Genomic DNA, 6,149 nt, shown 5'->3' with positions numbered 1-6,149 from the left:
GGTTACATAACGAAGATGCCTTCAAATTCCAAATTGACACTGCTGTCATGGGTCTCCGAGCGACAAAACGGAATATACTATCGGTGACATCGAAGCTGTTTGACACCCTCGGCTTATTAAGCCCTATTGTAATTAGAGGAAAGATCCTATTGCAGGAACTTTGGCTAAATAAGTTAGATTGGGATGAGTAGATTCCTATTCATTTGGAAACAGCTTGGAATATGATAAAAATTACATTGTCTAAATTAGAGGAAATATCTATTCCCCGGTTTGTGCATACCGATCCGATGTCACCGGTCCAATTACATGCCTTTGCCGACGCATCCTTGCGTCTACATTCGTAGCAAAACTGAAGAAGGTTATAAAATATCGCTGTTGACTTCAAAGTCTAAAGTAGCGCCGCTCAAGACTAAGACACTCCCAAGGCTTGAGTTATGTGCCACTCACCTTCTCGCAGATCTCTGCCACAGAATCAAGCCCCTATTAAAGGTACCTATCGAACGGATTGTTTATTGGTCGGATTCTGAAGTTACGCTTCATTGGATCCGGTCTCATCCATCTTCATTATCCACATTCGTATCGAATAGAGTTGCGGAGATTCAAGAGTGGTCAGGTGAAGCTACATGGCGGCATGTTCCAACGAAACAGAACCCAGCAGATATTGTATCAAGAGGTTGTGACGTCGACGAAATTATACAGTCAATATGGTTTACTGGACCCGCGTTTTTAAAAAAGGAAGATGCAAACTGGCCCCAGAATGCACACTTTGACCTAGATGAAGAAGTCCTACTACAAGAATCGAGGACGACTGCGGTCGGACTGCCCGCTGCAGTAAGAAGAATCGAGGGATTTTCGTCACACCTTATACTGCTTCGGGTATTCGTTTATATGTTCCGCTTCATAAGAAAATGCAAAGACAAAAGTGTGGTATTTGAAAAAAACTTTGTCGCCGACTGAATATAATGAAGATTTTCTAAAAATTGTCGAGATATTACGGAAGCACGAGTATCATGAAGAAAGAGAAAAAGTTCGTAAACGATCCAGAGTTGGCCCAAGTCTTCAGCGATTGAATCCATTCATCCATGAAGACAAGGGGACTTGGTGTCACTTTTCTTTGTTGCGAGTTGGGGGCGACTAGCTAATGCTCCTATATCATACGATTCCAAGTTTCCATTGTTGTTAACAAAACGCTCCCAATTTGTGCAGAGCTATGTTCGGCATCTTCACCATTCCAATTTTCATGTTGGTCCACGAGCCCTTGTGAGTCTCCTTCGAAATCGTATTTGGATCGTAAATGCTCAGGAGGTCTGCAGTCAGATAGTTCGATCATGCATACGCTGCTTTAAGTGTAAGCCTAATGGCACAAATTATGGGAAATTTACCCGCAGATCGTCTCCGTGCTCTCCGCCCATTTGCTATATGTGGCGTCGATTTTTGTGGCCCTGTCTATACGACATTGAAAATTCGTGGTAGGACAAGTCCTACATTGCGCTCTTCGTTTGTTTTGCGTCCAAAGCGGTTCATCTAGAAGTTGTTTCAGATATAACCACAGATTCCTTTTTATTGGCTTTTCAAAGATTCGTTGGGCGCCGAGGATGTCGACCATTGCGACAACGGGACGAACTTCGTCGGAGCGAGTCGCCACTTCCGGGCCCTTCGAGAGAGGATAGAGGACGAAGCCGACGCGATACGCGAATTCGCATCAAAAATCGGATGCGAATTTGTCTTCACACCACCGCGGGCTCCGCACATGGGCGGACTATGGGAGGCAGGTGTCAAAACTGCCAAGAGCCTACTCCTACGGGCGGTGGGCAGCGCGCTCCTAAGCGCAGAAGAACTGGGGACAGTCTTCGTGGGAATCAAGGCGGTGATGAACTCCCGGGCGCTCGGAGAAATCAGCAGCGACCCAAGCGACGGAGAGGCGCTGACACCCGGGCACCTACTGACAGGCGGGCCGCTACTCGCCACACCAGCACTCCGGACCCCGGACCAGGAGGGTCTCAACTGCTTGCGGCGATGGCGGCTTGTCTCTTCAGTCAGGCAAATGTTCTGGCGGCGATGGTCTCGGGAATATGTCCTGGGCCTCCAAATACAGGGCAAGTGGCACCAGCAGCAGCCCAACATCAGCGAGGGAGATCTCGTCCTCGTGGCCGAGGACAACCTGCCGCCCCAACAGTATATATGTCGGAACGGCCGGGATCGGCCGACTATATCCTATAGCTGCCATATAACTGATTGATCGGAAATGCCATAACATTTGTGTTTGTAAAGTTAGGAAGTTTGAATTTTCTATGGGTTTTATATTTGGCCAATCAATCCGACCTACAAAATTTCATAAGCCGCCATATAACTGATTGATCGGAATTGCCATAACTTTGGTGTTTGTGAAGTTAGGAAGTTGGGATTTTCTATGGGTTTTATATTTGGCCTATCAATCCGACCTACCAAATTTCATAAGGATCGGCCGACTATATCCTATAGCCGCCATAAAACTGATTGATCGGAAATGCCATAACTTTGGTTTTTGTTAAGTTAGGAAGTTGGGATTTTCTATGTGTTTTATTTTTAGCCAATCAATCCAACCTATCAAATTTCATAAGGATCGGCCGACTATATCCTATAGCTGCCATATAACTGAACGATTGGAAATGCCATAACTTTGGTGTTTTTAAAGTTAGGAAGCTGGGATTTTTTATGAGTATTAAGACTGCATCATATGAATAATTTTGGAGAATATAATTTACAGAATATTCTGCAAGGGTATATCAACTTCGGCTCCGCCCGAAGTTAGCTTTCCTTTCTTGTTTTGTTTTGCAATTGAGAAATTACCGCTGACTGAGCTGACATTGCTTCTTCTTGCTGCATTGTGAGCCCCACTGATGCTGGCAGCTCGACGTCCTCTGATTGTTCAAACTCAATTAATCTTTAAACCAATTTGGCTCTCGTTCCCGAAACTGACACGTTTCTAGATCTTAGCAGGAACCTTAACACGTCGCACTTAAGTTCTGCTATCTTCGGCATTTCTGGCAATTCCTGGTATTTTTACTACTAGGTGCAAGCGAGACAACTATATGTACCTCACAAAGTTCTGCATCTGCTTGTTCACTCTACGAATACACACAAGCTTCTTGTATGCTTCTAGAGAACTCCGGCCTCAAGAGAATTCTTATTTTCTTCGAATTGTGAAATTCACCAATACGCCACAGCCTCACTAAGAATCCTGGTCTCCCAGGATCTGTTTCGCTTGAAACCGCCTGCCACATAGAACTGGAACACATCCGTAATCTGCAATTTCCGTTGTCACATAGACCTTTGGGAACACATCCCATTGCAAACTTTCCACGCCGACGATTCTCGCTGCTTTTCTTAGAGTTTTTGGCACAACTCCTCCGCTTCACACGTATCCAACCACACTGATCCCACTTCTGAACTGTAAAGGGGCAGCTTTAACGAGTGGTGTATTTGGTGTATTGGTTTATTTAGGGATAACTAGGTTGAATATATATTACATATTAAATTGTAACTTAAAGCGTCTTAACACGTTCTGCTCAGGAGTACGACTCTATTTCGACTGCTTATAATTATAAGTCTGGTAACACTACCAAAGGGACTGATAACGATATAATAAATTAGGCGCTGTTCACACGTGTATAAACTTACTTGGTATTGGCGAGTCCAATTCTCAAGTTAAGAAAAAGGTACACACAATGGTGAAGTCGCGTATAAATGGTAGTGAGTTCTTTTTCGATTTTTGGATTTTGAAATCAATATCAGGATATCATCCTGACCAGTCGGTCAATATCAATGACTGGAAAATTCCAAAGAACCTACCACTAGCAGACCCCTATTTTTACAAACCACAAAGAATAGATATGTTAATAGGAGCAGAATCATTTTTCGAATTATAAGCTGTTGGACAAATTAGACAAGGTCCTGACTTTCCAACTCTGCAGAAAACCCTCTTCGGCTGGGTTGTATCGGGTAGATATAAGGCATCTTCCCCTACAGAAGTTGTGAAAAGTTTCAGTTGTAGTGAAGAGATTTTAGTGTCTATTGACAGCACACTACAGAAGTTTTGGTCACTGGAAAAAATGCCATCTCTAAAGAAAATTCTGTCACCTGAGCAAAAGTTATGTGAAGAACACTACCGGAAGACTATTCAGGTTTTGCCATCAGGTCGGTTTGAATCGGATCCAAATGAGTTAGGCAACTCGTTTTTGTCGCTTGAAAGAAGGCTGTCTCGAGACCCTGAGATGAAGAAAATGTACCTAGAATTTATGGAGGAGTACCTTTCCTTAGGTCATATGTCTCTTACAGATAAACTTCCTTCTGCTCCACATTATGTTATTCCACATCAATGTGTTCTGAGACCCCAAAGTACGTCAACCAAGTTACGTGTCGTTTTCGATGCGTCTTGTAAATCGTCAACTCAGAAGTCTCTAAATGACATTTTGATGGTTGGGCCGACAATCCAAGATGAGTTGTACTCAACGTTACTGCGCTTCCGGCTGCATAGGTTCGCCCTGACCGCCGATGTAAAGAAAATGTATCACCAAGTGATGGTGAATGAAGCAGATAGGCAGTTTCAACTTATAGTGTGGAGAAGAGACCCCTCTGAGTCCTTGAGATTTTACAAGCTCAACACCGTAACATATGGTACTGGACCAGCCCCGTTTTTAGCTATACGGTGTTTAAAAAGGTTAGGTGAGTCTGCCAAAGTTTCTTTTCCTAGAGCTGCTAAGGTTATTGGATCCGAATATACTATCGGTGACATCGAAGCTGTTTGACCCCCTCGGCTTATTAAGTCCTATTGTAATTAGAGGAAAGATCCTATTGCAGGAACTTTGGCTAAATAAGTTAGATTGGGATTCCTATTCATTTGGAAACAGCTTGGAATATGATAAAAATTACATTGTCTAAATTAGAGGAAATATCTATTCCCCGGTTTGTGCATACCGATCCGATGTCACCGGTCCAATTACATGCCTTTGCCGACGCATCCTTAAGAGCTTATGGAGCTTGCGTCTACATTCGTAGCAAAACTGAAGAAGGTTATAAAATATCGCTGTTGACTTCAAAGTCTAAAGTAGCGCCGCTCAAGACTAAGACACTCCCAAGGCTTGAGTTATGTGCCACTCACCTTCTCGCAGATCTCTGCCACAGAATCAAGCCCCTATTAAAGGTACCTATCGAACGGATTGTTTATTGGTCGGATTCTGAAGTTACGCTTCATTGGATCCGGTCTCATCCATCTTCATTATCCACATTCGTATCGAATAGAGTTGCGGAGATTCAAGAGTGGTCAGGTGAAGCTACATGGCGGCATGTTCCAACGAAACAGAACCCAGCAGATATTGTATCAAGAGGTTGTGACGTCGACGAAATTATACAGTCCATATGGTTTACTGGACCCGCGTTTTTAAAAAAGGAAGATGCAAACTGGCCCCAGAATGCACACTTTGACCTAGATGAAGAAGTCCTACTACAAGAATCGAGGACGACTGCGGTCGGACTGCCCGCTGCAGTAAGAAGAATCGAGGGATTTTCGTCACACCTTATACTGCTTCGGGTATTCGTTTATATGTTCCGCTTCATAAGAAAATGCAAAGACAAAAGTGTGGTATTTGAAAAAAACTTTGTCGCCGACTGAATATAATGAAGATTTTCTAAAAATTGTCGAGATATTACGGAAGCACGAGTATCATGAAGAAAGAGAAAAAGTTCGTAAACGATCCAGAGTTGGCCCAAGTCTTCAGCGATTGAATCCATTCATCCATGAAGACAAGGGGACTTGGTGTCACTTTTCTTTGTTGCGAGTTGGGGGCGACTAGCTAATGCTCCTATATCATACGATTCCAAGTTTCCATTGTTGTTAACAAAACGCTCCCAATTTGTGCAGAGCTATGTTCGGCATCTTCACCATTCCAATTTTCATGTTGGTCCACGAGCCCTTGTGAGTCTCCTTCGAAATCGTATTTGGATCGTAAATGCTCAGGAGGTCTGCAGACAGATAGTTCGATCATGCATACGCTGCTTTAAGTGTAAGCCTAATGGCACAAATTATGGGAAATTTACCCGCAGATCGTCTCCGTGCTCTCCGCCCATTTGCTATATGTGGCGTCGATTTTTGTGGCCCTGTCTATACGACA

The sequence above is a fragment of the Drosophila rhopaloa genome, unplaced genomic scaffold (genome assembly GCF_018152115.1).
Source record: "Drosophila rhopaloa isolate 14029-0021.01 unplaced genomic scaffold, ASM1815211v1 contig_80, whole genome shotgun sequence".
Taxonomy (NCBI): Eukaryota; Metazoa; Arthropoda; class Insecta; order Diptera; family Drosophilidae; genus Drosophila; species Drosophila rhopaloa.
Note: the sequence above shows the minus strand (reverse complement) of the source record.